We start from the raw sequence: 12,912 nt of genomic DNA, 5'->3' as shown, positions 1-12,912 counted from the left end.
CCCGTTAGCAGAAATTCTCTCTAGGCAGGAGTCTGCATTGTTGAGGGCTTGCACTCGCTGGAGATGATATGGATAGAGTACTTGTCGATGTAAAAGCCGCCACACACTGCTATGACACGGGAACGCTGTTGGGTAGCAATCCTCCTCGTTGAAGTACTCGGACGTTCGTGTACAATGCGTAGCACCTTTTTCTCAACATCGGGTGTTACGGATCTAGGTCGACGTTCTCATACATGGTGTGCGACACTCTAGGTATCTCTAAGGCGCTGATGTAACCTGCTAAATGTACGCCTGTCGGGCTGCCTGAGGAGAGGAAAATCTTATTCATACAATCATGCAGCCTCAAGGGCACTGCCATTCGCTTTGACATGTCAGCTTATTCTTCAGTGGTGTAACCTCTGTCCATGGTGCCTTCGCGTTCGTAAGTGATTGCGAGGCCGGTAAGGCACAGTGCACGGAGGGGGAAAGGGAAGTAGTTGCGCATGCGTAAACAATCGATTCCGTATTTTTTGATTTCCGGAAGGCTTTTGACACTGTACCACGCAAGCGGCTCGTAGTAAAATTGCGTGCTTATGGAATATCGTCTCAGTTATGTGACTGGATTTGTGATTTCCTGTCAGAGAGGTCACAGTTCGTAATTGTTGACGGAAAGTCATCGAGTAAAGCAGAAGTGATTTCTGGTGTTCCCTAAGGTAGTGTTACAGGCCCTTTGCTGTTCCTTACCTATATAAACGATTTGGGAGACAATCTGAGCAGCCGTCTTCGGTTGTTTGCAGATGACGCTGTCGTCTATCGACTAATAAAGTCATCAGAAGATCAAAACAAACTGCAAAACGATTTAGAAAAGATATCTGAATGGCGCGAAAAGTGGCAGTTGACCCTAAATAACGAAAAGTGTGAGGTCATCCAGATGAGTGCTAAAAGGAACTCGTTAAACTTCGGTTACACGATAAATCAGTCTAATCTAAAAGCCGTAAATTCAACTAAATACCTAGGTATTATAATTACGAACAACTTAAATTGGAAGAAACACATAGAAAATGTTGTGGGGGAAGTCTAACCAAAGACTGCGTTTTATTGGCAGGACACTTAGCAAATGTAACAGACCTACTAAGGATACTGCCTACACTACGCTTGTCCGTCCTCTTTTAGAATACTGCTGCGCGGCTTATCTGATCCTTACCAGATAGGACTGACGGACTACATCGAAAAAGTTCAAAGAAAGGCAGCACGTTTTGTATTATCGTCAAATATGGGAGAGAGTGTCATAGAAATGATACAGGATTTGGGATGGGCATCATTAAAAGAAAGGCGTTTTTCGTTGCGACGCAATCTTCTCACGAAATTCCAATCAGCAACTTTCTCCACCGAATGTGAAAATATTTTTTTTTACTCCGACCTCCATAGGGAGGAACGATCACCACGATAAAATAAGGGAAATCAGAGCTCGTACGGAAAGATATATGTGTTCATTCTTTCCACGCGCTATACGAGATGGAAATAAGAGAATTGGGAAGGTGGTTCGATGAACCCTCTGCAGGCACTTAAATGTGATATGCGGAGTATCCACGTAGATGCAGATGAAACAGATAGCCGATCCCAAACCTTGGAATACAAGCGTAAATACCGCGGTATCGTGGAGCGTTTACAGTTGGTTCCCAACTCGAATGAATGCGATACCTCGGCAACGGTTGATTTGCGGATGCATGTGTATTGGAGCTTTTTAGCTACAGTTGGCGTGTACTTTCCATGTATGAATTATTGACCTCACTTTTGAAACACCCTGTATAAAATGAATCTATTGATACTGAAATAAAACCGCAGTGTATTCTTCAAATCACAAAAATGGTTCAAATGGTTCTGAGCACTATGGGACGTAACAGCTGAGGTCATCAGTCCCCTAGAACTTAGAACTACTTAAGCCTAACTAACCTAAGGACATCACGAACACCCATGCCCGAGGCAGGATTCGAACCTGTGACCGTAGCGGTCACGCGGTTCCAGACTGAAGCGCCTAGATCCGCTCGGCCACTCTGACCGGCTTCAAATGACAGTACAAGCACTATGACCAGTAATAATAACTGCTACCTAAAGCCGTGTAGCAAGTCAACTGCCGTAGGTCACTCGCAGGCGCTTGCGAGTTAATTCATGTGGAAACATCGCAGCGAGCCGACTTCCGCCAAATTTCGTCAACTTGGAGAAGCAGCTTTTGCAAGTTAATCGAAACAGTTTCTTGCATAATGCTGCAAGTACTTACCGAACTTGCCAGTTGCTGGAAGTTTCTCTCAAACTAGAAGAAGTTTCGTGTTTTCAATAAACTAAACTAAACTCCACCCGAACAGGCCATGCTCTACCCTTGAATAAAGCGTGTATACTGCACATAATGTACGCTACGTGATCAAAAGTATCCGGACACCTGGCTGAAAATTACTTACAAGTGTGTGGCGCCCTCCATCGTTAATGATGGAATTCAACATGGTGTTGGTCCACACTTAGCCTTGATGACAGCTTCCACTCTCGCAGGCTTACGTTCAATCAGGTGCTAGAAGGTTTTTTAGGGAATGGCAGCCAATTTTTTACGGAGTGCTGAACTGAGGAGAGGTATCGATGTCGCTCGGTGAGGCCTGGCACGAAGTCGACGTTCCAAAGCATCCCAAAGGTGTTGTATAGGATTCAAGTCAGGACTCTGTGCAGGCCAGTCCATTACAGGGATGTTATTGTCGTGTAACAACTCCACAACAGCCCCTACATCATGAACAGGTGCTCGATCGTGATGAAAGACGCAATCGCCATTCCCGAATTGCTCTTCAACAGCGGGAAGCAAGGAGGTGCTTAAAACAGCAATGTAGGCCTGTGCTGCGAAGTGCCACGCAAAACAACAAGGGGTGCAAGCCCCCTCCATGGAGAACAACACCACACCATAACACCATCGCCTCCGAATTTTACAGTTCGCTCTACACACGCTGGCAGATGACGTTCACCGGTCATTCGTCATACCTACATCCTGCCATCGGATCGCCACATTGTGTACCGTGATTCGTTACTCCACACAAAGTTTTTCCACTGTTCAATCATCCGCTGTTTACGCTCCTTACACCAAGCGAGGCATCGTTTGGCATTTACCGGCGTGATGTGTGGCTTATGAGCAGCCGCTCGACCATGAAATCCAAGTTTTCTCACCTCCCGCCTAACTTGTGACACTTATATCGATTAGAAGTAGGTTTATATTATGTAACTGTATGGCTATAATTTGTGAAGTGTGTATTCTGTGTTGTTTAAACTCCTTGATCTATGGCAAGAAAATTAGAATCTTGTAATTTATATGAGAAAAAAAAACAAAAGAATATTTTGAAAGGTTAATTATTATAATATGAATACGTTCATAAAAAGAAAACGCTTGTTCAAAGCTGGTTCATGCTTAGGGCAATTGTATTTGTAGCATGTAAAAGCTGTAGGGAAGTCCCTCCGTAACGAAAGTGGCATGGCGCGATGTAAAAGGTGGGTTTGGCAGTGAAACTGAGCGACTCCTTTGTGTGAATGGCAGGCAGTATGTGGCTAGCCTTAGCACGGTATACTTCGACGGTGCTAAGAGAGGTAATTGGAAGCTGCCTCGGATGTGGATCTGGCTATTATCTGGTATTCACGGCATAATGGAATGGCTCTAATATGTTGAAAATCCCACGCCAAGAAGAGATTTTATAGAGCCGTGAGTACAGTTAGCTACCATGTCGCCTGCCACCAATCTGCGCCACTGCTTCACAAAGTTCATACATTCAGTTAAGTAATGTATGTGGGCATGGACCAGTTAATGTGTGTGTGTGTTGTTTCAATAAAAGCCATAAAAAACCTAAATTCGTGTCCAGAACCATATTTTCAGTCCTGATCAAGAACCTATGCAGGGTCATCACCTAAGTGCTACTAAAACTGAGCCGGCCGATGTGGCCGTGCGGTTCTAGGCACTTCAGTCTGGATCCGCGTTACCGCTACGGTCGCGGGTTCGAATCCTGCTTTGGGCATGGATGTGTGTGATGTCCTTAGGTTAGTTAAGTTTAAGTAGTTCTAAGTTCTAGGGACTGATGACCACAGATGTTAAGTCCCATAGTGCTCAGAGCCATTTGAACCATTTTTTTACTAAAACCGAGTATCCCGATTTAAATAAACAATTCTTGGATTCATGTGTTTAAAAGAGATTTTTTTGTCTAAAGTAAAAGAAGTAGTATAAGTTAAAGCTAAAATTACAAAAGTGAAGTTGAATAGGCATTTCCGCTGAAGTATCCGTAGTTTACTGGCTCAAAAATGGTTCAAATGGCTCTGAGCACTATGGGACTTAACAGCTATGGTCATCAGTCCCCTAGAACTTAGAACTACTTAAACCTAACTAACCTAAGGACAGCACACGACACCCAGTCATCACGAGGCAGAGAAAATCCCTGACCCCGCCGGGAATCGAACCCGTAGTTTATTATAAAATATAGTTTTGTAGGATTACAGTGCAAGATTGCGTAAATACTACTGTCTAGAATACCTGCTCCACAGGTGATTAAAAAGGCAAATACATACAAATCTTTAATGAACAGATTTACGATGGTAATATTAGAAGTGAAATTATGTTCATTTTCAAAAATAGTGTGGTTTTGGTTTCTATCACGATTGGTTCCTTTTTTGAAGTTAATTAAGCCCAGTGTTGTATTTCATTGTCTTGCAAAGTAATTTATGAATTACTCCTAGTGAAGTGAATGATTAGCTTTTTGAATTAGTCTTTACTATTGTAATAATCAAAGAGCGTTGACTAGTGAAAGTATACTAGTTCATGAGCCCCATCATATTCTCCACCTATTAGGAAAAAATTGAACTATTACTGTTGCTAAGGAAAACTGATATTCGTAGAGGAACTTAAACAGTGTATTTATGATGTTATTAATCTTTATTTGTGTTTTTAATGGCAGTCAATATAGAAGCCCCTCATGTCCAAATTTAGTTCTGCACTTCATGCAGTGACATTTCAGTATTTGATTAAGTAATGCTTTTGTGTGTGGCTGTCATTAGTATGATCTTGGTGCAAATCTACTCCCCATAGCCGGCCGAAGTGGCCGTGCGGTTAAAGGCGCTGCAGTCTGGAACCGCAAGACCGCTACGGTCGCAGGTTCGAATCCTGCCTCGGGCATGGATGTTTGTGATGTCCTTAGGTTAGTTAGGTTTAACTAGTTCTAAGTTCTAGGGGACTAATGACCTCAGCAGTTGAGTCCCATAGTGCTCAGAGCCATTTGAACCATCTACTCCCCATAATTTATTGCTGTGTTTGTGTTGTTGGTAAGTGCTGCTACACACAGTACAGAGTGCACTGTGTCAGTTTGTATCCTGTTTACTGTTCAAAACGGAAATCTCAACAAAAATAACTTCAATAACCAATATTCAGTTTTCTCAAATATATATTTCCGAATTAATGTACCGAATTTGGCTGGCGACCGTTCATTTTTTTTCATTAATTTATAATTTTACTACTTTCATTAACTCCCAAGGTTAAAGTCCGTTTGGTTTTTCTGTTAATTTCACCAAGTCCGATACCTTTGTCCATTAGACGTACACGCGGTCACACTTCGAAATCCTCTCAGAGGGTACCATTAGCGTGTTTCACGGCACGTTAGAGGGTTATATGTGCCATTCCCGTGACAGGATTAAAAGTTCAGTTATTAGAGAAGAGTGATATATGAGAGTGTTGTAGACTGTCATAGTACTTGCAGTGGATCCTGATGCGGTTTGGAATTGCTGTGTGATGGTCTGAAAAGATGTCTGCCTATTACACATTACGACCCTCTTCAACTGTCGGCGGTCTCTGTCAGTCAACAGACGAGGTAGGCCTGTATGCTTTTGTGCTGTACGTGTCCCTTCACGTTTCCGCTATCACATCGGAAACAGTGGAGCTAGAGACGTTTAGGAGTGTGGAAATTTCGCGAACAGACGTACGACACAAGTGACAACCAGTCACCTGACCACATTCAAAGTCCATGAGTTCCGCGGAGCGCCCCATTCTGCTCTCTCACGATGTCTAATGACTGCTGAAGTCGCTGATATAGAGTACCTGGCAATAATTGGCAGCACAACCCACCTAATATAAAAAAACGTATGTTTTTGGGGGTGTCCGGTTACGTTTGTTCACATAATGTATCTCGTTTGCTTGTGCATTTTTAATTTATTATATAGCAAAAAATTTTATAGATACAATTATGGAGAAGACGGTATCATTGTACACTTAACAATAATAACACTAATTCCCGTGGAAGCGATAATACGACGTCTGTTAGAAAAGTGCCTGACCTTTGCCTGAAAAAGAAAAAAACTGGCCCACCTGGAGCGTTTGACATCTAATCACCCTCAAAGTAGTACCCTTGGGACTCCACACACTTCTTCCAGCAGTGCCGCCATTGTTGGAAGCGTGCCGAAAAAGCCTCTTCCGGAATGGTGTTTAGCTCGGCTGTCGTTGCTGTTATAATGTCCTCTCGCGTCTGAAATTCCTTTCAGTATCCTCTTGGGTTTGGGGAACAGCCGGAAGTCTCAGGAGACTAAATCAGGAGCGTAAGGAGCCTGTTGAAACACAGGAATCTGGTTTTTCGCCAAAAAAGTCTGAATCAAGTGCGAGGAAGGTGATGCAGCATTGTCGTGATGGAAGCGCCAATTTCCTGTTGACTGCAAGTCTGGTATCTTGCGCCGCACAACATCAAGTAGGCGATGGAGGATATCACTGTAGTAATCTTTGGTTACTGTTTGACCCACTGGTTGATACGCTCCAGGTAAGCCAATTTTTTTTCCCCAGCCAAAGATCGGATACTTTTCTAACAGACCTCGTATTACCGTTTCCACGTAAATTAGTGTATATTATTGTTAAGTGTACGACGATAACCTCTTCTCCATTATTGTTCCTACGACAATTTTTTATCGTATGATAAATAAAAAAATGATTTAAAATTTCACACTTTGGGAATCAAAGAAAGCAGTCAGCATCACTTTGATGTTTGCTGTGCACTTGGTGACAAGGAATGCTTCCACTGTGACGACTGGGATTTGGTTTCTGGGTCGTACCCTTACACCGAGGACTTGTCACCAGTGATTATGATGTTAACGCGGTCACTCTTTGTGGGGGCCAGCATGTCCTGTGCGACTTCACCACGAAGTTGCCTTTGCTCCATTGTCAGCAGCTTCGGCACGAATTTCACCGACACTCTCTTCGTGGCCTGGCCATACCTTCGGCCACAATGGAATGTGCCGAAAGAGTGCTGATGCCCACCTCTTCTGCAATTCCTCTGATACTCGCACGACAGTCCCACATCAACACAGTGTTCACTATGTCAATGGCCTGGTCATTTCGTCATCTTGATGGGCGACCGGAGCATGGATCGCTCCCCATCGATGTGCAGCCGTCTTTCAGCCGGTTGTACCATTCCTTAACTGTGTGATGGTCATAGAATCATCACCGAAAGCCGTCTGAATCTTCCGAATGGCTTCCACCTGGCTGTCGCCCATGGTCCGGCAAAATTTGATGCAGTAGCGCTGCTCCAGTCGGTCCGTCGTTTCCCTTGCAAGGGGGAACCGACGCGAGCACTACACACTGCCGCACGCATCTGCTGCTGGTAGCAACTGACGCTGTCGACAGGCAGAAAAAATTTTCGCTTTTCGTACTAATTAGATCGCTTTAAAGTAGATGAGTTGGCACATTTTCTGTATGCTCCAGCTCTTACGTAAGTGAGCTTACAATCCGCATCACATAAAGCAAGTAAAACGACGGAAAAATAATTTTTATAATTATACTAAAGTGAGCCTGAACGACAGGATTTTATTACTTTGATATGTTTCCCCTAGATGGCGCCAATACAACTGCGAAAATTTGCATTTTTATGTAAACCATATGCTATCTCTGCCCATCTTTCCTCATTTAATTCTGGAAACCCATTTGTCTCATATTATCCCAAACTGCCAAGCAAGTATATATATGACTTGTCGCACAGTGGTATATCCGATCCGAAAATTATGATTCAGTGCTGCCATAGTGTGCTGTATCCAGATATCTGAAACAAAATACATGTTCATGTAAAAAAATGGAAAATTAAGTATTTGTTTCAAGAACTTTAGTACATTATTTTAATTGATTTTTCATGTAAACATCCCGAAATACACCCCAGCTACGCTAATTGAGACATTCTGCAGATAAGTCTCTATAGCAAAAGGGAAAGAACACTAGGACAAGTTTTAGCGGGGAATTAAAACGCAGAGCAGGTGCTAAAAGTGGACCAGCAGCTTTGCGTAAAAGCCCTTACGCGTATTTCGAACAATTACAATTTCTTAAGGAAACTGTAGTACATAAAACAACACAGGAAAAAAAAGTTCCTGAAAGTAACGCCGAGGGCAGTAGCGTACAAAATCGTTCACCTGTTACCTTATAGAAACAGAAAGCTATCAAGGACAGAGTGGCAGATGTGATACAACAGAGTATCACAATGAGGGAGGAGCGTGAAAGGAGCTATGAAAGGAACCAAGAATCTGACATAGATGGACTATTTCTGTTTTCGTTACTAGAAGACATCAAAAAGTCTCCGGACTTCGCAAGCTTTTGCAAGAACAAATACTTTGTTTTTTAATAAGAAATAAGTAAGCCGTGACTTATCGTTTTACTCCCTGACCGTCAATTATTTTCAAATGTTATTAAATCACATTTGTTTTTGTACTCAGGTCAAAGTAATCAACAACGTTCTTCCGCAGTTAGACAAACTGACACACGAGTATCAGTACCCATAACAGAATTTCTTACATTTTCCAAAATACTATCAAGTGATTCCGCTGGCGTTCTTGTATACTTAAAAAAAACGACACGTGTAATTCCGAAGATCCTTGAAGTAATTTGTAAATAAACCCTTTGTGTGCTACTCCAGAAGCAGAGGATGAATCCAATATCTTTTTTTGGCTTTGCGTTGCTTTTAAGACAAAAGGTAGACAGTTACGCTAAGGTGACAAAAGTCATGGATTACCTGCTAATATCGTGTCGGACCTCCTTTGCCCGGCGTTCTGCAGCAACTTGATATGCCATAGATTCAACATGTCGTCGGAAGTCCCCTGCAGAAATATTCAACCATTCTGCCTCTATAGGCATCTATAACTGGGATAAGGTTGCCAGTGCAGAATTTTGTTACGAACTGACCGCTCCATTACGTCTCATAAATGTTCGATGGGATTCATGTCGGGCGCTCTGGGTGGCTAAATCATTCGCTAGAAATGTCCAGAATGTTCTTCAAACCCATCGCGAACAATTGTGGCCGAGTTACATGTTGCATTCTTATCTGTATAAATTCCATCGTTGTTTGAGGACATGATGTCCACGAACGGCTGCAAATGGTCTCCAAGTAGACGAATGTAATATTTCCAGTCAATGATCGGTTCAGTTGGACCAGAGGATCCAGTCCATTCCATGTAAAAACAGTCCACACCATTACGCAGCCACCATCAACTTACATAGTGCCTTGTTGACAACTTGGGTCCATGGATTCGTGGGGTCTGCGTCACACTCGAACCCTACCATCATCTGCTACCAACTGAAATCGGGACTCATCTGATCAGGCCACGGTTTTTCTGTCGTGTATAGTCCATCCGATGTAGTCACGAGCCCATGAGAGGCGTTACAGGAGATGTTGTGCTGTTAGCATGGGCGCTCGCTTCGGTCGTCTGCTGCCATAGCCCATTGACGCCAAATTTCGCCGCACTGTCCTAACGGATATATTCGCCGTAAGTCCCACATTCTACATCGACATCTACATCGTTACTCTGCAGTTCACACTTAAGTGCCTGGCAGAGGGTTCATCTAACCATTTTCATACTACTACTCCACCATTCTACTCTCGAATGGCGCGTGGGAAAAAGGAACACCTAAATCTTTCCGTTCGAGCTCTGATTTCTGTTATTTTATTATGATGACAATTTCTCCCTACGTAGGTGGGTGCCAACAAAATATTTTCGCATTCGGAAGAGAAGCCGGCCCGGGTGGCCGAACGGTTCTAGGGGCTACAGTCTGGACCTGCGCGACCGCTACGGTCGCAGGTTCGAATCCTGCCTCGGGAATGGATGTGTGTGATGTCCTTAGGTTAGTTAGGTTTAAGTAGTTCTAAGTTCTAGGGGACTGATGACCTCAGAAGTTAAGTCCCATAGTGCTCAGAGCCATTTGAACCATTTTTCGGAACAGAAAGTTCGTGATTCAAATTTCGTAAATAGATCTCGCCGCAAAGAAAACCGCCTTTGTTTCAGTGACTGCCACCCCAACTCGCGTATCATATCAGTGACACTCTCACCCCTATTGTGCGATAACGCGAAACGGGCTGCCCTTCTTTGCACTTTTTCGATGTCCTCCTTCAATCCTACCTTGTAAGGATCCCACATCGCGCGGCAATATTCCAGCAGAGGACGGACAAGTGTAATGTAGGCTGTCTCCTTAGTGGGTTTGTCGCATCTTCCTTAAGTTGCTCGTAATTGTAATTCCTAGGTATTTAGTCGAATTGACAGCCCTTAGATTTGTGCGATTTATCGTATACCCAAAATTTATCGGATTTCTTTTAGTACCCATGTGGATGACCTCGCACTTTTCTTTGTTTAGTGCCAATTGCCACTTTTCGAACCATACAGAAATTCTCTCTAGATCATTTTGTAATTGGAATTGATCGTCTGATGATTTTACTAAACGGTAAATTACAGCGTCATCTGCAAACAATCTAAGGGGGCTGTTCAGATTATCACCTAGACCATTTACGTAAATCAGGAACAGCACAGGGCCTATGACACTACCTTTCGGAACGTCAGATGTCGCTTCTGTTCTGATCGATGATTTACCGTCTATTACTACGAACTATGACCTCTCTGAGAGGAAATCACGAATCCAGTCACACAACTGAGACGATACTCCATATGCACGCAATTTGATTAATAGTCGCTTGTGAAGAACGGTATCAAAAGCCTTCTGGAAATGTAGGAGTATGGAATCGATCTGAGATCCCTTGTCGACAGCACTCATTACTGCATGGGAATAAAGAGCTACGTTGCACAAGAACGATATTTTCTGAATCCGTGTTGGTTATGTATCAATAAGTCATTTTCTTCAAGGTGATTCGTAATGTTCGAGTACAGTATATGCTCCAAAATACTACTGAAAATTGAGGTCAGTGATATGGGTTGTTTTCTACGGTTATCTCGCGCAGTGTTGCTTGTCTATTTGCATTGCTCTCGGTCCTTAAGTGAAGGCCGTGTTGCCATAGCGTTTTCCACGGTGAGAAGTAATGCCTGAACTTCGGCATATTCTTGACACTGGATCTCGTAATATTGAATTCCCTAATGATTTCCAAAACGGAAAATCCCATGCGTCTAGCTGCAACTACCACTTCACGCCCAAAGTCTGTTGATTTCCGTGGTGAGGCCACAATCATGTCGGAAACCTTTTCACAATAATAACCTGAGTACAAATGACAGTGGCCGGGCGGTTCTAGGCGCTTCAGTCTGGAACCGCGCGACCGCTACGGTCACGGGTTCGAATCCTGCCTCGGGCATGGCTTGTGTGATGTCCTTAGGTTAGTTAGGTTTAAGTAGTTCTAAGTTCTAGGGGACTGATGACCTCAGATGTTATGTCCCATAGTGCCCTGAGCCATTTGAACCGTTTTTAGAAATGGCAGCTCCGTCATTGCAGAAGAGGTGGGCATCAGCACTCTTTCGGCACATTCCATTGTGGCCGAAGGTATGGCCAGGCCACGAAGAGAGTGTCGGTGAAATTCGTGCCGAAGCTGCTGACAATGGAGCAAAGGCAACTTCGTGGTGAAGTCGCACAGGACATGCTGGCCCCCACAAAGAGTGACCGCGTTAACATCATAATCACTGGTGACGAGTCCTCGGTGTAAGGGTACGACCCAGAAACCAAATCCCAGTCGTCACAGTGGAAGCATTCCTTGTCACCAAGTGCCCAGCAAACATCAAAGTGATGCTGACTGCTTTCTTTGATTCCCAAAGTGTGAAATTTTAAATCATTTTTTTATTTATCATACGATAAAAAATTGTCGTAGGAACAATAATGGAGAAGAGGTTATCGTCGTACACTTAACAATAATATACACTAATTTACGTGGAAACGGTAATACGAGGTCTGTTAGAAAAGTATTCGATCTTTGGCTGGGGAAAAAAAATTGGCTTACCTGGAGCGTATCAACCAGTGGGTCAAATAGTAACCAAAGATTACTACAGTGATATCCTCCATCGCCTACTTGATGTTGTGCGGCGCAAGATACCAGACTTGCAGTCAACAGGAAATTGGCGCTTCCATCACGACAATGCTGCATCACCTTCCTCGCACTTGATTCAGACTTTTTTGGCAAAAAACCAGATTCCTGTGTTTCAACAGGCTCCTTACGCTCCTGATTTAGTCTCCTGAGACTTCCGGCTGTTCCCCAAACCCAAGAGGATACTGAAAGGAATTTCAGACGCGAGAGGACATTATAACAGCAACGACAGCCGAGCTAAACACCATTCCGGAAGAGGCTTTTTCGGCACGCTTCCAACAATGGCGGCACTGCTGGAAGAAGTGTGTGGAGTCCCAAGGGTACTACTTTGAGGGTGATTAGATGACAAACGCTCCAGGTGGGCCAGTTTTTTTCTTTTTCAGGCAAAGGTCAGGCACTTTTCTAACAGACGTCGTATTATCGCTTCCACGGGAATTAGTGTTATTATTGTTAAGTGTACAATGATACCGTCTTCTCCATAATTGTATCTATAAAATTTTTTGCTATATAATAAATTAAAAATGCACAAGCAAACGAGATACATTATGTGAACAAACGTAACCGGACACCCCCAAAAACATACGTTTTTTTATATTAGGTGGGTTGTGCTGCCAATTAT

The sequence above is a fragment of the Schistocerca serialis genome, chromosome 2 (assembly GCF_023864345.2).
Source record: "Schistocerca serialis cubense isolate TAMUIC-IGC-003099 chromosome 2, iqSchSeri2.2, whole genome shotgun sequence".
NCBI classification, from domain to species: Eukaryota; Metazoa; Arthropoda; class Insecta; order Orthoptera; family Acrididae; genus Schistocerca; species Schistocerca serialis.
Note: the sequence above shows the minus strand (reverse complement) of the source record.